Here is a 22,679-nt window from a genome sequence, read left to right on the forward strand (position 1 = left end):
GATCCTGGATCCACACAGCCTAAGAGGATTAAAGGCGGGGGGGGGGACGGACGGGACGACACGCCAACAAACCACCACCCACAAGAAAAAAAACCAAACCAAACCAAACACCCACCCAAACCAACCAACAAACCAATGACCAACAAGCCCAAACCCCACAACAACAAACCCACGAAAGGAGAGAGTGTCGTCTCCACCAGTGTAGCCACGGCGTCCCCGTTCTCTCCCGGAGGAGCGAGGCGGGGTGCGTGAAGGTTGCTCGTGTTTCAGCTCTCGGGGACGGTTTCTGGGGATTTTTCCCGTCTCTGCCCTCCCCGCTCCGCCCGCTCCGTGCCCTCTTCCCTCGCTTTTGTTTGCACTGCACTTTTCCCGGGGGGGGGGGGGGGGGGAGCGCGGGAGAGTTGGGGGGGGGGCGGGGGGCGTCCTCTCTTCTATTTGTAGCGAAAGAATCGGCTAAAAGAGCCGAAGGAAGAAAAGAAAGGGAGGAAGGGAGGTAAAAAAAGAACGAAGGGGGAAGGAAGAAGGGGAGAGAGGGAGGAGGAGGAAGAGGAGGAGGAGGAGGAGGGGAAACAGAGCAGCAGCTAGGGAACAGAGAGCGCGCCCGGGAGCAGCAGCAGCAGCAGCAGCCGCCGCAGGAAGAAGAAGAAAAGAAGAGCAGAGCGGAACAGAGCAGAGCGGAGGAGAGGTGGCGCTGGCAGGAGGAGGCAGGCGGGGACCTGGCTCTTCTGGATGCTGGATTTTCGGACTCTCGTTCACTCTCTCCGGCTTCCCGGCGCCGGACTGTGAGAGACACGCACCGGCGCCAGGCAGCAGCGGCAGGGGTCTCGTAGCTGCTGCTGCTGCTGTTGCTGTTGCTGCTGCGGGGCTTGGATTAAATTGGCCGCCCCGGAGACGAGCGGGAGCAACGGCAGGAGGTGGCGGCGGCGGGAAGCGGCGGCGGACGGGCAGCCGGCGGCGGCGGCTGCTGCTGCTGGGACCGGGGGAGCCAGCATGACCAGGTAACTGCCACGCTCCTGACCCATTTTCCTCGCCGCCGCTCCGTCTTTGCCGCCTCTTTCGGCGCGTTTGTGCGTGTGAGCGCGCATGAGGGTATGTGTGTGTGCGTGCGTGTGCAGCCTGGCGCACAGATGCCTCGCACACAACTGTCCCCCTGCTTGCCCCGGGGCTCTCCCTCGGCCGTGGCCAGCTCGCTCCCTCCGTTCCCAGCCCGGCGGCGAGGCCTGCGCAGCGGGGCGGGAGGAGAGCCGCGGTGCGGGGACGGGGGATGGGGCAGGGTGAGGGCGAGTGATGGATCGGAGTCGACGTTTCCACTGAATGCCACTGAACACGGGCGGAGAGGGGGACTACAGTAATTACACGTTGGCTGTTTGGTTTGGCGATGGAAATATTAACTGTTTTGTTTATTCTAACGGGTGGGGAGAAGGGAAGGTAGCAGGGGTGAGAGGCGAGGAGCCCACCGCTGGAGAGGGGGTGGGGGGGCGAGCGGCCGGCAGGGACCCCCGGCGCCGGTCCGAGGAGGGCTCCCTCCTCCTTATTCTCCTCCTCCTCGTCCTCGTCCTCGTCCTCCTCCTCTTCCTCCTCCTCCTCCTCCTCCTCCTCCTCCTCCTCCTCCTTCTCCTCCTCCTCCTCCTCTTCCTCCTTCTCCTCCTCTCTGTCGGCGGAGCGGGGAGGCACGGAGATGCGAAGCATTTCACAGGTTAGGCTTTTAATTTCTTTGTTTACTCTCCCGAAACCACTTGAAAGGAGACACATCGGGCTGGAAACTCATTCCGAGCGCTTACAAAAGGGGTCTTGAATTTGTTCGGCAAACTTAGCAGCTCCCTGTGCGCCGGCTGCCCGTGCAGGCAGGCACTCCTCACTGCTGCAACCGGGCTCTCCCAGGCTGGCAAATAAAACAGTTGTTTTCTTCCACCGAATTCCGTCTTTTGCCTGTTTTCTGCCCCCTCCCTTCCCAACAGGACTGTAGTATTCCCTTTGTAAGCGGTTACCACTCACAGTTGCATGTACGGCTTTTGAATGTCTGCTCCTTGTTACCTCTCCAGACTGCTGTCATGCGTGTTTTGTTCTTTTGCCTGGCCTTGGTACAGTGCCTCATGGAAGGGTGGCAGCTCCTTTGACCATGCTTACTATGTCCGTATTCTCGGTGTCTACACAGAAGGGTCATTCTATTTACTCAGAATAGTTAGGGTTTTATGTGTTCCTTCACTTGTCGTCTGAGATGGCGTTGCATTGGTGATGAGTTTGTAGATGCTGATTTGCTTTGGAGTTTCATTTTTGCAGATGTGAGTATTTTTGGGGAAGCCTATATTCTTCTAAACTTAGGATTAATGTGAGAAGTTGTGATTATCTTCACAGCCTTTCAGGGATTGGAACCAACTGCTGTAATATCAGGACATTTATTGGAAATTTTGATCCAGAAATGGGAATATGTATATGTACCATATTTTTCCTTCCTCTTGTATCTGCTAGTGGTTTATAATGTTATAACAGTCAGTACTTTTCTTGCTGTAAAAGTGTGTAGTAAATTACATCATTTTCTCCTGGGTTGGGAGCACACAAAGCTCCTACAATTCTTATTGAACAGAGCAACTCTGGAAAAAAAAAAAAAAAAAGATTCTCCGCTCTCCTAAATACAATCATATGTACTTGTATATTACTTTAATATGGCAATTTTTTGACATGTTCTTTAAATGCCGTCTCATGAGATCTTCTGTTACTGCTCTTTTAATGTGTTAAATTGACAAACTGGTCAGTTTAATAAATTCAGCTGTCAAATTTTGCCCAGTCAAAATTGCTAAAAGCTGTAAATGTACTGGCATGGGATTTTCAAGGCACTGAGTGTTATATAGAAAGGAAGAAGGATTTAATGAGAGACTTTTTACAGGAGTAGCTTTCCAATTTTAGTTTTGTCACTTGTGGTAATATGGTGGAGTATATTTAGATTTCTCTCAGTGCAGAAATGATGTATAGCTTTTCTGTATCCACTTAAAGCTCTGAAAGCTTTCCCTAAGTAAAAGACTTCTACTCTGAGAAGGCACTAAGAAATTCATTATGGTTTGTGTGTGCTATGGCAAGCTGTCAGGAATGGTGTGTGGAGAGGAGGGAAACAGTATCTCGGTATTTCTAGATTTCAGGAATGGGTCTTAGGACCTGCTTTTAGACCCACCAGTCATACTACTTCTAAAATGAGCGCTGAAGAATAAAGTGAAGTAAGCGTTCTGCTGTGACAGTTATGTAACTCAAACTCCAGCCATGTCAGTGAACTCAATGGGAGATAGTAAATCGGTGCTCAGTCTGAGAGGAGGGTTTGCAAGAACAGGTTTGGGGGGGTGTGAAAGAACGAAAGAACTCGTGATTTGAGTCTGGTCAGTGACTGACCTTTCATTTTTAAAATTGCCTTTTGTTCCTATGTTTGAATAATGCAGGGACCAAAAGTAACAAGCTGAAGAGTAGGAATCCCCCTCATCTGCTGCTGTGTGTGCTGAGCCACTAGGGGCCTGTATAAACTGCTCTCGTACAGCAAATACCGGTACATGACATATGCTTACTCTTTCACCAGATGTATTTTACACAGGTGCCTAATGTCAAAAGCAAAGTTGCCATTAATTTATTCCTCACTGATGAATGAGACTGCAGTTACTTACTGTATACATACTTACTGCATACAAATTGTATATTATTTGGTTGGGTTTTTTACCGTACTTCATCCATTTTCCCCAGTCGTGTGTAGCGTCCAACATAGTTCTTTCCTCCCTGCTTTGCTGTGTGCTGTTGAAGCTGGGGATAAACATTGACTCAGGAGGTACAGTTTTTGGGCAAAGTTGGATTTGAGTGTCTCCCTGCATTTCATATGTTCTGTAAGATGAGAAAATCAGATTTATTGCCTGTATGCATCTTCTATTTGATTAGTAATGGTACTGTTCCATGCAAGTGTAGGGTTAAAAGATAAACTAAACAGGATTACTTCAAGGCAGGAACAGACATAAACTGATGTTGTATTTAAACTAGCTTTGTAAGTGTTATGTAAGTTTGAGAGTGTGGCAGCTCCAAGGCTTTGGCTGGAGTGTAGTCAGCTTTTATGGGATCTGGGCTGAAGATGCACTACACATTTAAGAGTGTCAGTTTCAGAAATTTAAAATCCACCAGCCATAGCATTCTTCATAGACATTAGGCAATAAGGTCAAGTATACTTACACTGTTCCATTGTTGATTTTCAGTTTTTCAAACTGGCAAGGCAGAGAATTTGTAAGAGAGCACAGCTGAAATATTTGCATATTGGATTTCCTTCAAAATGAACTTCCGTTACTAAGCTCTTTGAAAATTCTCATTTAAAAGGATTTTCAAGCTGAATCACAGTAAGGTCATACAATCAAAATGCAGTTTCCCTATGGGTTTTTAATTTTTTAATAAGCTGTCTTTAAAACAGCAGAGTTTTATGTATAATGTGTTATTTGGCCAGTTTCAGCAAGAAGGTTTTTGTTGTATTATGGACAACAGTTGTGCAAATATTGACTGAGTTTAATTTTCTGAAGTATGTGTGTGTGCCCTTAGGTAAAGTCTTGATGAAATGTAATGAAATCCACTTTAAAGGTCTCAAATGATAAACATCTGTTCAAAACTGTAAGTCTTACTATGTGTGTGTAAACCAAGGCGGTGTCTCCAAAATGCAGAGGATAGGCACTTCATTTGCACTTTGGATATCAAAAGAAATAATACAGTACAGGTCTACAAATCATTGTTTCATTTTTCTATAAGATTGTGGTGATTTTTAACCTTTGTTCTTTAAAATTTGAGAAAAGGTATAGATATTTACTGTTTTAATTTCAGTGTCAAATGCCGTCTGTTGTAACAGGAGCTTGCTTACATTGTAATTCTATTTAAAAACAGTTGGCATAACACAGAGAACATACAATATTTTTATGAAAACTCTCAATTTAACATACTTTGTGAGTTGTTTATTTGCTTAATCCTTTTTTTTTCCTTTGGTAAAGGCCTTAAATGAAGCTAATTAATGAAGGTACACTGGCAACTTGGCAGCCTAAAGCAAGAGTCTGCGTTTAAAAATACTCCTTCATATACTATTAGTGATTTACAAGTAGGAGTAAAGAGGAAGCGTTACTTCTCTTGGTGATCTACTACTGTGAAAGCTGCAGTACAACTGGAGAAATCTGATGATGTAGAAAAAAATTGCATGAGAGTGCTTTGCCTGTAAATTCCTTTCCAACAAGCTTCACTTCACTTGTTTAAGCCGCTGTGCATTGATAGAACCATATGTCTGCTATTGCACAATTTTAACTTACATTTCTTAAGCTCAGATGGCTTTCGGTTGGTGATTGGTAATATTTATTAAAACAATTGCATCTTTGTGTTTTCCTATAGGAGGTGGATAGCTAAAATGCAGGGGAAATAGCTACAGGATAATACAAATGGTTTGTAAAAAATCATGTTACATTCAAGAAAGTAGGTTGTAAATACTGAAAGCATTGCTTTTTAAAAACATGATTATTATTCAGGTTCTTTATATTCATTCATAAAAGCGACAGTTCACCCTAAATAGTCTGTTTATCAGTTTATTTGTAACTACATCAGCAGGTACACATAGTCCATACTTCCCTAAGATAAAAAGACTTACAGCATCTTATGCTTACATGTTGTGACAGCCTTGTCCGTAAGCTTAGTAGCACAGTAACCAAAGTAACCCACAACGAAAAAGGTGATTGTTCTTGCAGTAGAGTTCCAAAACGTATAGAGATTTGCAAAAATCAGTTCCCCTGTTTATAATTGCATGTCTGATATTGCTGGGGATTCTGTGTGTTCTTTCAAATGCAAAGACTGTGGAGAAAATTTCCTCCTTCTCTGCCAACTGAAAATGCTGGAATTTTAGGCACTTTTGGTTTATTATACCAGAGGACTTGCCCTATTATCCTATCATGCCCTGTGCTGTGCTTCTTTATAGTTAAGCATAGTAGAGTTGAGTTTTTCAGTAATCCTCCAATTATTAGAGTCGCTCCACTGGTACACAAATTAATATGTTGTTTGCAGACAATCAAAATGGATGTCCTAGTTAGTGCCAGCCGAACTGCTCACATATTGTTGTAGTCAGATAATGTGTACTTTTTTTCCCAAACAGCGCATCAGATGTGGTGTACGGAGTAACACAAGCAAGTGTATTGCTCTTTCTTTTACAGTTTTTAGTGTTCTGGCGATTATGTATGTGTAAGTCGGAGTTCAGTAAGTGGTGTGTAAAATCTGCCTTTTTAGATGGCATAATCTGCTGATTCTCATCAAGAATATAGTCAGTGCCCACCTGATTGAAACAAATTTGGATTAAGGCCTAAATTTACAAATAGCTATACATTTCTTTTGCAAATTTGCCTGATCCCATTTCAATTTCAGTGTCTCACCTTGGATTATTCACTGGTTTTACCCAGAAATTTGGGGTTTTGTTACTTGCTTTGACTCAGTGAGAGCAAATTCAAATACATTCTGGTAACAATGTCATAGGCTTTCTGACCTTTAGAAAATAATTGTTTGCTAAGTTTAGAGTCAGTAATTCTGCTTGCTTGACAATGCTGATTGAATTAAAAAATTAACTGCATTTTTAAATTGTCTGTAGGGTGTTTTCTTTTATAAAGCTTTCCCAAAGAAAGGTGAAATTTGTGTACAAGCAATAATGAGACTGCCATTTCTACTCCTCTTCTCTTCTCTCTTCTCTCTTCTCTCTTCTCTCTTCTCTCTTCTCTCTTCTCTCTTCTCTCTTCTCTCTTCTCTCTTCTCTCTTCTCTCTTCTCTCTTCTCTCTTCTCTCTCTTCTCTCTTCTCTTCTTCTCTCTTCTCTCTTCTCTCTTTTCTCTCTTCTCTCTTCTCTCTTCTCTTCTCTTCTCTTCTCTTCTCTTCTCTTCTCTTCTCTTCTCTTCTCTTCTCTTCTCTTCTCTTCTCTTCTCTTCTCTTCTCTTCTCTTCTCTTCTCTTCTCTTCTCTTCTCTTCTCTCTTCTCTTCTCTTCTCTTCTCTTCTCTTCTCTTCTCTTCTCTCTCTTTTCTCTTTTTTTCTTCACATTTCTGCATGCTTTTGTAAAAGTGAAACACTCATTATTAAAGAACAATGCTTTTTACTTTATTTTTTCTGAAAAAATATGATAAAATTGAACTTATTGAAGTCCCAAAAATACACAGAGATATTCTGTATTCTATACCTTTCTTTCATCTCTTTTGTGCAACAGAAAAAGGGGTTTATGAAGCAGATGTGTCATGATTTTCAGCGTGGTGGCATGATTAATTTGTCTTTGTTCATCTACATAACTAAACTTCCATGGATCACATTTTAAATTTTCTTTTCTTTTTACTTTTCTTAAAGGAAGGGGCTTTCTCCCCTCTGTTGGATTTACTGTAAGCAGGGAGGTCTTTTTCTAAAAGGCAGTTTGTAAATGTAGAACCAGAGATTGCCTTCTTTGGTTTTCGGTACTGTGCATGTCAAGTGCATCATTTCTTTACCTCTTTTGCTACATCTTTGTAACAATTTGTGTTATTAGTAAGCAACCAGCTATATTTTACGTGTAAGAAAGTTTAAAAAAAATGATCTGTGAATTACTAGATGAGAACTTTGTCTGCCTGTGTGTAGATAAAAGTAATTTATTTGGTGTGAAGTGCATGCAATGAAAGATTTCTAAAACACTGATCGGAAAGTAGGACAGGACGTTTTATTTATTTATTTTTGTTTGTTTGGGATGATAGTGTATCTTAGAAAGCTGCTTAACTGCTGCCCAGTGCAGCTGTCCTTCCCTGAAAGATTAGGTTTCAGGAGCAATGATGGATGTTGAATGCCTGTAGCCAGTTGTGGGGTTTGCTCTGAGGTCAGTGGTACTGATGGAGGATAGGAATTTACAGCCTTATGTCTCTACACCAACGTAACCAATAGAATATCTCAAGAAAAAAAACCAAAACAGCTAGGTATGTTCAATGCTGACCTTGTATTGCAGCATGGTTCAGAAAGATACTTATACTAGTGATAGTGAGTAAATTTATGAATAATAAAGACAAAATTTAGTCATGAGTATGCCCTTCTGTTTCACAGAAACACCCAGAAAGGGCTATAAAAAGTAAATACAGTTATGTGACTTTATTTAGAACTACTTACATACTATTTTAAACAATGGAAATTTGCAATTTACGCTGTTGACTTATGATTTCAATTGTATCAGATATGCATAAAGTTTTTACTAAGCACAAACTTACTCTTTCACCTAAAAATAGGGTGTGGGTTTTTTTCTGGTAAAAATATACATTAACCGTTTTCAGCAAGCTTTACCAAGGCACAGTTGATACTCTTCAGTGATGAAAGGGTACATATTTATTAGGTAGAAAGGGTAAATGGTATTTAGTGGTACCTTCTTTAGTTTGGGTATGACAATATGTATTGCCAATAGAGATGGATAGTTTTGATAGCTCTGACGTGTCCTTTCAGAAGTGTTTGTTAAGATCAGACTTTCAGACTTCCTTTATGGATTGTCTACCTTTCTTGAACTGTTGAAGATTTTTCTTCATACACGGTTATGTGATTAGCTATTGAAAAGTGAATCTTGGCAGAGAAAGCTGCACAACAAAACGGGCTGTTTTTATTGTTAAGCTTTCAGAGCTTTTTTTGAACTGTTTGTGTTAATTTGTACCTTAATGGTATATGTGGATTTTTCAGTCAAGCCTTAGAAGAGCTGTCCTAATAGGCTGAAAACCCTCAGTGGTTAGTGAGAAAGATTTCCTTTGACAGCAGCATTGTTTGGATCGGATCTATAGTGCCTTTGTTTCTTTGCTTAAATAATAGCAGTTTTTACTTTGGATAATTCTAGTAGTGGTTAAATTCAAATATGGAGGAGAAAGCTTAATAAAACATCAGATGAATTGATTTATAGTCTCATAAATTAGGGAGTAAGAAGCATTTTGGTAAAGAGAAATACATATCCAACAAGAATCACTTTAGAACAGCTTTGCATCAAGGAAATGGCATTTTGCCAAATGCCTATGTATTCTACTTATTGGCAGCATGCCATCAACTTTATTTGGAAAACTGTTTTTGCTTAAGTAATAAATATTCATGATTTACCAATAAATTTTACCATAAATAACAAAAGCATTCACTGGTAAGTTTGGTGGCTTGTGGTTTTTTTTTTGGTTGTTTGTTTTTTTTTTCATTTTTCATCCATTTCATGAATAATGGACTTTTGCAAATTATCATTAAGTGCATCAATGATCTATTGATTAACCGAGTCTTCCGAACAGCAAAATTATTTTGCTTACCTTGTTTGATGATTTGGATATCTTTGGATATTATTTTTGCTTGACATGAGAAGCCTTGAATTTTTCTATTGTACATGTCATGTGAAAGAAAACATATCATATTAACTTAAAGAATTATTTGTCTTAGTTGATATTAATGATACTCTAATGCATTTTTATTTCTGTTAAAGGGAAGTGGATAATTAATGTAAAATTTTGTTGTCACGAAGTCAATATGTAGAATTTACACCTGTTTCCCATTTAACATTACCAAAAGCTGCCTTAAATGGTCACATGAAGTTTCAGCATACTGACTAGATGAAAAATATAAATATATCAATGGCAGTAGATAATGAAGAGAGCATTGTACTTTGTAATGCTAACAGGTGGCAGTGAATGCCTGCAGAAGCAATCATACCTCTGTAAGAATCCTAGCATTCCTTGGGTTTAATTTCGCATGATTACAGTGACTCTGTAAAAAAAACAGTGTTAAGACTTCAGCAATAGTATTTCAGTTAGCTTGGAAATTTCTAGACAGTTTTGAACTAAATAGAGTAAATACTATATATACGTAAAAAGGAACTTTATTTTCCAACTCTTCAGCTGTACTTGATGGATCAGATATGTGTCCTTCTAGTCAATGTAATCCCTATAAGGGCTCTTCCTAGGGTTGTATCCCTGGCTGATTTATTCATTGGATTGCTTTATTAATCTGGTGAACAAGGGTGATCTTATTCCAAAGTTATTAGAAAGCATGAAAATAACTACTGGATTTCTTAGAGATGTGGATTTCTCTATCTTCAAACAATTCTAATTTATAAACTCTGTCTTTCTACTTGGGATTGCATAACCTCTGAAAGGTGCAATGGACTTAAAACTATTGTTTCATCTTTGCTGATCTCTGCAGTAGTCCAGTTTAGAGAGAGATATTAATTTAAAAGATGGAAATAAATTGTTGTGTGTAGAAGAAAGGTGTGATGGGATTTTTCTATGGTGTTGTTTTTCTATGAGTTGCTAGAAATGCTTATATAGTAACCAGTGCTTAACAGATCTATTCTCTTTAATAGATAAATTCATGAACTGTGTTACTGGTTTTTCAGCTTTTTTTTTGTCATCATTGTAAAGAGGTGAGGAACTTGCCATTTTGATGTGACATTTTTTGCTTTCAATTGACTTCACATTGCAGGTGCCAGTTAGAAAATTAGGCAGAGGTGTTTTCTGCGGTTTGAACCTGTTGCTTGGAGAGTTATTAACGGTGTTAATAACTATTGCATATTTAACGGAAAGAACACTTGAGAACATTGAAGAGTTTTGGGGTGGGAGAAACCTGAATTTACCCACTTGAAAGAGTAAAGACTGAAATTTACAACCTCAGAAGTTTCCCAGTGAAGCAAAACTGCCACAGGCTTAATGCCAGTTTGACTGCTGTGACTGGGGATGCCCCATCCCTGCCTCTTTTTTCTCCAAGTTGTTGTCAGCCCTGGTTTTGCATTGCTGGGAACATTTTAGCTGGAGGTCTGTCCTTCATATTAAAAATGGCAGTTAGTAAATCAAGGAGAAATATGTGTTACTGAAGAAATACTGACGCTTACTTCACTCCAGCTCTTCCATTGTGTACATCACTCTGTCTTGAATGAGTCTTCAGGTATTACTTAAAGGTAACTCTTTGTAGCAGTTTTTGTTTCTCATTGTTTGATAGTAGCTGATGTTGTGAACTCTCAAAAACTCTGGGAATGGCTCCGTAGGCTGTCCTTATTTCAGAATGTTACTTGAATTATGAATATTTGTTATGTTCTAGCAATTCACTCTGAAACCTATTGTCATTAGGATCTCAAAGGCTTCATTTGGTTTTTTTTTACATCTTGGGCTAAGTGTTATGGGCTTGTCCTTTTTGCATTAATCTCTAATTCTTTGACTATGTATAGATATCTACAAAGCAGTCTTTCAATATAGATTTTCCTATCCATTGCTGTACTTAAAACACCACATCAATACGTGTACACCTGCTGCGTTCATTGAGGTATTTGAGTAACTCTGGGATATTTTTTAAAGAAGTTCTGTGCTTTCTTTTATGTCTTGGGTAGGATACAACATTGTCTTTTGGTTATCTGTGACATCTTCCCATTTTTCACATCAGGAGGCTCTCCACATTAAAAGAGGGAACACAGTAAGAGAAACAGACCTGCTTGACAGCTTCTCCTGGCTTGTGTCTGGAGAACTGCATGAGTGGAACAACAAAGAAATATATATCTCTGGTGCCATTTTGGTGTTTCTGTCTCTAGATGCAGAAGTAGCAGATTTAAATTCAAGTGTGAGTGCTTCTTTCCAGGTACAGCCTTCAATTTAAGTGTGTTACTCAGCTGAATTCAGTTCCTTAACCCCCATTTCTGTCAGAGCGAGTCAGTTTTTATTGCAAAACAATACTGATAGTTTGTTCTCACAGATGAACTATCTGGTAAAAGAGTTGCTAGTTCATCTTCTGGTGAGAAACTTCAGGAGTATAGGTTCCCAGTCTTTCAAGCTCACTTCAGTGGTGGGTTTTCCAGGAGAATCATCTAGATGTTTTTCAGGAGAACACAAAACTGCTGTATGAATGTTTTGAAGCATTACATTTCATTAATAGACAACATTTGTCAGACATTGTCACACTCACTGTACTTTTCTTAGTATTTGCTTCGGTATGTTTTATGTGTTTGAGAATTTTAAAGCAGATTCTCACTGTAGTTTTTTACTAATAGTTATTATTCCACCTACTTAGTGGTTAACAATGGCTGCTTTTCTTGACTTAGGCATATACATACACACATGGAACAATAAGCAGGGTTTCCCTCGACTTTCGATTTGTAAGTTTTGTTTCAGTTAGTGTAGGGTAGATGACTGCTCCAGATTCGGTTCTATTACTAGATTTCTGCTGCTGACTGGAGTTGCATATATTTAATAATTTAGTAGCTGCGGAGGGGAGCTAGGAGTATATGGTTCCGCTGTTGGGAATGAAGTCATAGAAGCTGAGACTTTGTGTTTTGCTGAGAGTGCAGGTAACCACACCCTTAACACAGATGTTTAATTGCAATTTTGGTTGCCCTTTGTAGTGGTTCAAAGCTAATACTGAAGTTGTGCAGCTTGTCTGAATATATGCAGAGCTCAAAGCTTCTTTCAGAATTAGTTCTTTTGGCTTTCGGTACAGACATGGCTTTCAGTACTTGCACATTTTCAGAGTTCTGTTCATACAAAAAGCAGTTTTCAGAAATTCATTTAACTGAAACCTTGTACTTCAGAATGTGTGGCAGATCTTGTCAATGTTTTGACTGCTTTCTGTTTACAAATAGCGTAGATGTTTGGCAGATTAACATTTTGATTTATCAGTTCTTTGTTTCCTGATAAAATGTTTCCTTTTTTTTTTGCCTTCAAACTTGCTGAAAATAAAAATGTATTCAGATTTTCTTGTCTCTAATTTTCACCAGTGTTTTACTATAATGCTGATGATTTTTCTGCTTTTCTTAATGGTATGTAGACTGGAGAAGGATAGGAGGTCCATCTCAAATATTTCTTCCTCACAGTGTCCCCTTGAAGATACCACGGTATTCCTTACAAAACCCAGTCTTCCTTTGGAGGACTGTGAAGGTATCTTTTACGTTCAGCAATTCTCTTTCAGACTTAGACTGTGAAAACAATAAAACAGTTTTCTGATGCTTCTTAACACAAACTATAGGTGACGCTTATCCTTCAGAAGTCTTGTGGTTTCCCTTTATTTGAACTATAGATTTCATGGGTATTTTACTAATTGTAAGATGTGCCTACATTAAAAGTTACAGCTGTGTGAGAGGGTTTATCATGTAACTGGTAATCAAGTAACTGGTAATTGAACTAGCATCAGTGGTGTCAGTTGATGTTTAACTGTTTAAATGACAATCAGGAATTACTTAATACTTTCAGATGGGCAGAATCACAGAACTCAGAATAAACAATACTAAACAGACATAATTTTAGATAGCTGTGCAGTCCTTTATTGAATGTCTATATAGGGGACAGGTGGTGTGTATATAATATATTCCTTTGCATTGTTAGTGTGTACTTGAACTATCAAAAATAATTTTAGAGCTGCAGTTTTAGGATGTCTCAGAGGTATGAAGGAATCGTACACTTGTGCATCACAAATATGCTGCCCAGACAGAGAGATTACAGAGATCTGCACAATGATAAAAACTAGCCCAGTCAGCTGTACTTCGCAAAAATCCTCTTACTATTTGCATCGTTATACATAAGAGGATCCTTGTAGGTATCTCCTGCAGTTTACAGTCTAGAATTTAGTCCCTGATTTGTGTCCTTGCCTAACAGAGTATGAATAATACAGGAAAAAATAAACCAACCAACCACCCTGCTTGTAAAACACTCTAATTTTCACTCTGCTCTTATCCTTTACTAATTATCTGGAAATGTAAGGATAACTTGGAAGAAAAAAGTTCTTTATAGACATATAGCTAAAAATAACTATAGATGCTGAGAGTCATGTAACCAGATCTCCTGAAATGACTTCAAAAATACAGAACATCTATGGCTGCTGCCACTGTTAAACACACCAAATGAGAGAGGAAATGTCAGTGGTATTTTTTAAGTGTTAGGAAGAAAATTTTTTGTTGTAGATTAATGAAGGATTGATTGTAAATGAGCTTTATTGTAGGAGGACAATCCTTGTGTGTAAGAACTCCTTAGTAATAAGAACTGTGTGCTGCATATGGTTCAGTTTATCCATGCACAAACTCCCACGGTATCAAATGGATTTAATTGCACAGCAAGTTAGCAGGAACTGATTTTTTGTTCTGTCATTATATATAGTAGAAGTGTAAAAATATTGAAACATATATATGGAAATGTAAGCAAGGACAGAAAGGGTGAAGAAAACCACTTCTGTTTTAGAATGTTTTAGAATGCAATAGAGAAGTGAGGTTCACCCATACCCACAACTGTATATCTAGGTAACTTCACCACTCTGTAACATCGTTGAAATCCGTGAGAGTGTATGTAGGTTTAAAAAAGAAGCATGTGTGTGGTTCAAAAACAAGTATGCACACTATAGTGATCTTTTAAAAATTATTCTATTTATTTATTTATTTATTTATTTAAGTTGAACACAACTTCGTGGAAGGGAACTTAAAAAAACCTGATATCTGCTTTACTGTATTTTGTGCCTTTTTCTTCAGATTGTGCAAATCAGTATTAGTATCACAGCTGACTAGATGTGGAATAGTTTACTGCTTTCCTTGTTTTACGGAAAGTAATATACTAATACTTCTATTTGATAGTGTATTTTCCTTTTCACTTTGCATACAGAGCAAGCAAAGCATCCCCAAACTACCTAAATGTGAAACAGGCTATATTTAAATTTGTGTACAATATGGAACACTGATATTTGACAACAGGAAAAAATACTAATAAATGAGAGGTCCATAACGAGGCACAATCTGTTATGTAAGTATGAACACTTGAGTTCATGAATAGACTTTTAAAAAATCTTAGATGATACAAGAACACTGTCATAGGCATCACTCTGTCAGGATTTTGTGTCTTTAACCAAACCACATGCAGGGCTGAAACGCTGAACCAAATCAAGCCAAGGTATTTTTTTCATTGATTCATAAGCGCTAATATTTTGGTGAAGATCTATTTCAGTGTTTAGCCAAATACGAGCAGAGATCTGTGCAAAGACTCAGAGGTACAGCGTATGCTAAACAATTTTTTACTGCATCTGTTCTAATCAGGTTTTCTTTTGCATTTCACTGTCATACCTACTTGTTTTTAAGATGACTGTAACAAAATACAGCATTATATTGTTAAAGGTGAAACTCTTAAAATCCTAGGAGGGAAATAAATTTTTAAACAGAAAATAATCTTACTGATAGTGATTCCTCTTGTGGAAGAATTGCAGAACAGAAATTCTATTGTGTTATGTGAAGGATGAAGGGATTGGTAAAATAGTTCCCAATTTGGTTACTGAAGAAATTAGCAGGAATAGGTTATGTATTACAAGGTAAATCAGTGTTTTTTTTCACTGGGCTTGTGCTGTTTTATATTGTTTTATAGTATGTGCCTTGTAGTCATTTACAATTACGTTGAATTGGTGATGGGGAGATAATTTTGTTAAACTATTTCAGCAGCTTCTGTTTTGCACTTCAGAAAGTATTCTGCAAATACTGAAAACAGTGAACTGTTTGATGTTGGGTGTAAGTCTGTGGAACTGAATGTGGATAGTAGTTGGCATTTCATTGTAAATTATGATGCATAAGTAATTTACTTTTTGTGGATTTGTACCTGACATTAAAACATACCTTTGTTTTAAAAAGAGCTTTAAGTCGACGATTCTTTAGCTTTAGTGTTACCTCCTCTTAAGAGATTCCAGCCTTTTTCCTTCAAAAGCTTTAATGCTTCTTATAATGCTGCTCTTCTGTGTTTGCTTTTTGTTTAATTTGACTGCCTTTTGTACATTTTCATCAAGGTGGATGAGCTGAAGGCCGAAAGACTTTGGAAGTCCTATCTGTACTTGCAAAAATATCTAAGAGTATGAAGGTGTGTTTTCTTTAGGTAGTTAGAAGAGTCTTTTAAATCAGTATGATTTGAACAGCTAGATTTGCTGACATTGACTTGTGTAGCATAAGCTTGCTTTGGTTTAAAAATAGAATTTTATTAAATTACATGAACCACTACTGGGCTTCAGTCTTCCAGTTTTCTCTTTGTCTCTGTACTTTAGTGCAGTCTTCCATCCCTTACACAGTTTTGTAGAATTTAGTGCACACAAATTTGTCAGTAGGGGAATAAACTTTCTAATATAGAGCAATCAGATGACTTTCTGTACATGTGCTAAAACCTAATATTAATCACAGATAGGGTGATATGAATCATATGAGTCAAATAAAGGTAGAGCCAAGAGAGTATTTCTTGGCATTGTAACAATGAGCCCCAGATTTCTCTTGCTACATGAGAATAAAAGCTGTCACAGAATTAATTTTTTTGCCTAATTTTGTAGGACAGAGAACCCAATACATATAGAATCTGATACTGGTTGGTTGATGTTTCCCCTCCCCCCCCCCCCCCCCCCCCCCCATGTTAGATTTTTTTAATGCAATATTTTTTGTAGCTAGTCTGTATCCGTATTTTCAGCCAGTAATATAACTGAAGTAATTGTTTTGATGTCCTTTTGGTATGTGCAGTTGTAACACACATGATTAGAAGGTCACGTTTCAACCTTGGAAGAAAGTACTAAATGGGAACCCTAATCATGGATAGCATTCAGTTTTCCTTAAAAAGTAAAATTGAAATGGAAACATAAACTGAAGTCTTGAAGGTCTAATTTTGTGTCCTGTTGACATCAGTGGTAATTAGAATACAGTAGTATACAAACATTACATTTAAAACAACATGGACTCTTTACGGTCTTCTAATTTGACCATAAACTTCAGCAAAAACAGCCTTCTAGTGAAATATACATATATGGTGTGCAAACGTTCATGTTAATTCTCTGTTTTATACACCTTTTAGCCTCTACGTTGCACAGGCTGCTATTCCTAAAAATATTTTACTATCAGTCATGATCAGCTTTCTTTTCATCTTGTACTTCATAGCTTGTTTCACCTGTAATTTTCACACTGTTGATTGTTATTCGTGTGAAAAACATGATAGCTTCAGCTGCCATTGGCCTTGTGTTTGACATCTTTTTTTGTTGTTCTGCTTTTATGACTATAAAAATATGCCATTCCCTGCAGTCAGATTTTGGCAAGGTCTAGAAGGATTTTTCTCAAAGCAGTTCTGTGTTCAGGTAAATTAAAGTCACTCTAAGAGCTTTGGGGATTACTGGATCAATGCACATCATTTTACGTAACTTTTTCATTGCTGAATACTGAAATATATTTAGGAGTTTTCTTAGAAGGTAACAGCACGACTTTGTTAAGTACATGTATGTTGTTTTTTTTAATTTTTTATTCTCTAAATGCTGTTTGTATTCAGTGCACATTATAGCTCTCCGAAGACCAAAAATGCTTTTCATTATTGCCTTTTATCTGTCATGCTGTTTGAATGATTTTACTGGACGCTAGTAAAGTAGGAAACTGATACAAGTAAATTACAACTTGTATCTATTTCTGCTGTCAGAAAAGCACTAAAGGAAAAACAGATTATGGCTTCTATAAAACATAGTTATTTAGAAAGCAATTTTTTGCCAAATTAGTATATGTACGTTCTTTCCTGTGTAACTTTCTCTGCAGGATTGAAATGTTTACACCCACAGTTGACTAATAAAAATAATGTAGAATTGAGCCAAATAGATTCATATTTTTAAATTGCTAAATATTTTTCCCTAGGAAGTGAAAAGCATCCCTTTCTGGGTTACTTTTCTTTTTAGTTGTGAGGTCTCAGGCATGCATACACAGAAAAATGAGTACACATATAAATCAGAAGAATTTCATGGTGGCTTGAGATTGCATCATTAGGTTTTGTTGCTCTTTCTGAACACCATAAACTTGATATTTTGACGTTTTGTTGATTTTTTTGATTAATGGAATGTATAAAATGCTGACATTTCTTGAAGTACTTTTCCAATGCATCTTCATCTAATTTGCCAGATTCTCTTGTAGGCTACTGGTAGTTCTCCGTTTATCACATTAGGTGATGAATAATGCTTTTTGTTATTTTTCTTATTCCTTACCTCCTTCCTTTGTTGCTTTCCTCACAGGTTGCAATACCAGCAATGTAGGTGGTCTTTTTCCTGGTAGCATTAGGTCTGATCATCACAACTTGTTGCTAAGGGTATGTGTGATCTTGCGTAGAAGAGATGACAAGGGAAGTGTTCGGCTGCTGCTACTGTAACACTTTGTGTACATGCAGGCTTGCTGATGAACTGCCCGTTACAGTATGCAGGAGGTAGATTACTGGTTTCTATATAGATACCTAGATTTAAGTAGTTTAGATTATACGATTTCTGTATGTAGACAGAGAGTAACCAAATTAATTTTAGGCACTCCATCAGCACAGGGTAAGAAACCCGACAATTATTTTCCTGCAGGATAAGCCAGTTGAGCCCGAGTTTCAAAGTTTCATAACAGTTTCCATATACATGAATTAATTTGGGGAAAGTTTCCTGGAAAAATGTACTAGTTTTTATCTTTAGTTTCTGTAGTGATCCAATGTTACTGCAGGGGGTAATCATTACTGACTGTGACTCTTAAATCTTTTTTGTTTTGAGTTTGGACTAGAACATTTTTGATGTTTAAATTACTTGTTTGAAGTTACAGGAATTGAAGCTAGAATTTTTAATGAAGCACTAATAGTTTTAAACAGAAGTGTTCCCTGAATAATGTGTCACAAGATTTCTCAATAAAAATTTTCCTGTCTGAGAATTACATTACTGCTGGGATAAAAATTTGGCAGCTTTCTGTTACCTTTGTTCTTTCTTTTTCTTTCACTTTCCGTTTTTATTACATGGATTTTTATCTAATATTTAAAAAATGAAAACATTTGAGTGTTTTCATCATAAATATTAAATCATCGTGTGTGTTTTTATTTAGTTATATGTAGCAGATGTGTCTCAAGAGACACTGCTTTGTATTTATAACAACGTAATCGTGCAAAAATTTGAAATACTTCTGGGGCAAGCTGCTCCTGACCAGTTTTTTGTTTCACTGTCTTTTTTCAATTCTTGTTTTGACTAAAGCAAAGTATTATCTTGCAGAATACATGATGAATGGATAAAGTACTATGATGCCAAAAGAAGCTTAGTCCTTTTATGGTCATCCTAATTCCATTTGGTTGAAGAATGAATGTAGAATGTAGGAAAACATCCTGAAGCAATGAAAACTTTTAAGATTCTTTGCAAATATCATGTGACAAATCCAAAATTTAGTTTCTCATGTCTTCTCCTGTTTAAGTGCTTTTAAAACAGTGTGAGGTTATGCTGCTTTACTGTTACAGTCAGCCCTCAGTCATTTGTATGGGTGTTAAAAACAGGCTTCATTTGGGTGTAATAAATATATGAGCGCTGGTAGATCTGACACAAGCCAGTTATTGCACAGGTATAGTTGAGGTTGTGTAGAATTCAAAATATTTTGCTTTGTAAGCCTGGCAATCTGTCTACCTCCAGTCTCCTGGGAGACTTCCAGTAACGTACCAAATTGAACATAGGTTGACTAATACAGAAACGTTTTCACTAGGAGCTATTGAAAGATGAGATAAGAAAATACACAGTAATATTCAGGTTTGAATGCCTGGTTATCAAAATCAGATTCTGTTGTCTATGTTGAGCTTCATTTTTTACAATTTATGGTTTTTTTTTCTTTTTATTTTTAATGGATAATAGGGCTATTTTGGTGAAGGAATATATTTGTACCTGTACTATTTTGATAATGATGTGTTCAGGTGGCATTATTTGAATGCATTAGGTCACAATTCAGATGATATTCTGGACCTGAAATCTTTGAATAAATGTTCTTTTCATCTGCAAAGTGGCATTAAATAATACTAGAAAACTTGACATTACTGTGTAATCTATCTTTGGTGTCTGATTTGCTGTCCTCCTGTTGCTGATCTAGGACAGTAGGTTCAGTGTATTTCAAATCTTGCATATTAATTAGTCTCTTGACTGTTTTTCTAAATTTTTTAGCGGTAAAATAAATGTAGTTTCTCATACAAGGGGTGTTGCAACAGTATCAAACCATGTTTAGTTACAGCTGAGTATGCAGTTTAAGATGGCATCTGTTTTCATGAAGCATAATTATTGCTGTTTGTGCTCTTTTTTTCCCCCTGTTCCTTTAATGAGCATTACATTCATTAAAATAAGTGAATAAGATTGTTCTAAATAAACAAAAAGATAAATACATCAAAGATGGGTAACCTTTTAAACATCATAATCAAATATGCATTGCAGTTTTAGTGTGCTGTTTCATATGCAGTCTCATAAAACACAAGGATATTTAGTGTTTGTTAATCTAAAATCTATGTATTGATTAATGCAGGGCCACTCTGTAAAATGTAACATTTGCTGCAGATTCTGTAGATGACCAGTGTTCTTGCATATTGATGGGCTGAGGCAATTTTATTGTCATCTGAGAGAGTAACATACACTTGGTTTGGAAGCTTTATTTCCCATACCTGTTCTATGACAGACCTCTCTGCTGCCAGTGCCGAACAGGTATCATACTGTTTTCTGTAGCGTTAGGGTGATGTATCTGACCACTTGGCGTCTGATGGAGACTATCAGTGTATCTTCCATGGTTCATTAAAAACACCACCAAATCCTCAGTGGTCTGTGCTGCTTAAAGATGACATTGATCTAGAGACCTATGTACTAAAGTCCTATATCTCATTAACATTCCTAAAGCATCTTGTTCTCATAAAAAAATGGCTATAAATTGGGGAGAAAATTACAGTTTAAATGTTATTTAAAGAAAGTTAAGTGGGTGACTGAGGAGAGCCGTAGCCGCAGAAGGGCTGTATGTCAGACATAAATCACAGCCTTAGGAGAAAGAAGCCCCAAATTGTATAAAGGGTGAGAAAAGTAGATGAAAGAATTACCTAGGGAGGCTATTGTAGTAGGGAAGGGAGAGTTGGTCCATGCTGTTGTTTCATGTAGGCATCAGTGATATAGCCAGGAGCAGTCTGAGGAGTATCAAGGATTACAGGGCCCTTGGAGTGGAGATAAGGGACTCTGGAGCACAGGTTTTTTTCATGAATACTTCTGGTCAAAGGGAAAGGGTTCGAAAGGCCAGTTGAATCTGGTGAATCAAGAAATGATTACAGGAGAAGTGCCACAGCCAAGGGTTCAGCTTCTTAGACCGTGGGACTTGCTTTGAGAAACCTGGTTTATTGGAGGCTGATAGGGCACATGTATCAGAGGAGGGGAAGAACACCTTCACTTGGCTTGCCAAGCTCATGAAGAAAGCTTTAAACTAAAAGTGCTGGGGGAGGAGAACCTCAATCCATCCCACTCCTACCAGTGTGATGCCAGTGCCAGCAAGAGATGCCCAGAGCCTGGAGGAAGATCACAGATCAGCAGAACACCTGAATAGTAGCACGAAGGAATTCCAGCTACTCTAGCCGGTAAGTCAGCTTCATGGGGGCCCAACTTAAGTGCCTCTATGCAAACAAACCTGGCCTGGGCAATAAACAAGAGGAGTTAGAGATGTGGGCAAGCCTGCAGGGCTATGATCTTATCACAGAGGCATGGTGGGATGGCTCCTATGACTGCAGTGTTGGAATGGAAGGATACTGGCTCTTCAGGAAGAACACGAAGGGGAGATAAAGAGGTCGGTTCACTCTCTATTTCAGTGACCAGCTGGAGTGCATGGAGCTCTGCCCAGGAATGGATGAGGAGCCGACCGAGAGCTTATGGGTGAGGATTAATGGGAGGGCAGGGACAGGTGACATTGTAGTGGAGGTTTTCTACAGGCTGCCTGACCAGCAAGATCGAGTGGATGAAGGCCTTCTATAGACAGATAGGAGCAGCCTCACATTCACAAGCCTTGTTACTCATGGAGGACTTCAACCACCCCGATATCTGTTGGGTGAACAACACAGCAGGGCATAAGTAATCTAGGGGTTTCCTGGAATGCGTGGATGATTACTTCCTTCTCCAAGTGGTAGGAGTGTTAACAAAGAGAGGTGCTATGTTGGATCTTGCTCTCATTAACAGGGAAGGGCTGGTGGGGAATGTGAAGCTCAAGGGCAGCCTTGGCTGCAGTGGCCATGAAATGGTGGAGTTCAAGATCCTTAGGACAGCAAGGAGGGTGCACAGCAAGCTCGCTACCCTGGGTTTCAGGAGAGCGGACTTGGGCCTCTTCAGGGATCTGCTTGGTAGAGCACCATGGGGTAGAGCCCTGGAGGAAAGAGAGAGGCCCAAGAAAGCTTAATATTCAAGGATCACCTCCTCCAAGCTCAGGAGCGATGGATCTCAGGAAAGAGTAAGTCATGTAAAAAAGCCAGGAGGCCTGCATGGATGAACATGTAGCTCCTGGGCAAACGTGCACCAAAAAAAAAAAAACAAACCCAAACCAAAAAAACAACAAAAAAACAAACAAACAAAAAAAAAAGCCAAACCCAGGAAGACTCCAGAGGCTAGAAGCAAGCACAGGTAGCCTGGGATGAATGCAGAGAAACTGAGCAGCCAGGGACCAGGTTAGGAAAGCTAAAGTTCTGACAGAATAAAATCTGACCAGGAATGTCACCAGGGCAGCAAGAAAAGAATCTCTAGGTATATTTGTAATAAAAAGGCAGCTAGGGAAAATGTGGACCTTTTCCAGAAAGAAGCAGGAGACCTGGTTACCTGGGATATGGAGAAGGCTGAGGTATTCAATGGCTTTTTGCTTCAGACTTCATTGGCAAGTGTTCCAGCCAGACTACCTAAGTTGCAGAAGGCAAAGGCAGGGACAGGGAGAA

At 38.7% G+C, this 22,679-nt stretch overlaps 1 protein-coding gene across 9 annotated transcripts in view; it reads left to right on the forward strand.

The window, feature by feature from the left end:
• The first annotated feature begins 488 nt into the window (after positions 1–488).
• PTPRD (protein tyrosine phosphatase receptor type D) overlaps positions 489–22,679 on the forward strand; it is a 380,605-nt gene continuing 358,414 nt past the window's right edge. For 5 of the 9 annotated variants that reach the window (XM_056325248.1, XM_056325249.1, XM_056325250.1 and 2 more), the window contains exon 1: positions 491–998. The gene's annotated coding sequence lies outside the window, so the exon portion shown is untranslated. Of the gene's footprint in view, positions 999–1,391; positions 1,697–22,679 lie in introns of those variants that run through there. The other 4 variants (XM_056325244.1, XM_056325247.1, XM_056325255.1 and 1 more) reach the window with 3 other exon arrangements.

Source organism: Falco biarmicus, chromosome Z (assembly GCF_023638135.1).
Source record: "Falco biarmicus isolate bFalBia1 chromosome Z, bFalBia1.pri, whole genome shotgun sequence".
In the NCBI taxonomy this organism is placed as follows: domain Eukaryota; kingdom Metazoa; phylum Chordata; class Aves; order Falconiformes; family Falconidae; genus Falco; species Falco biarmicus.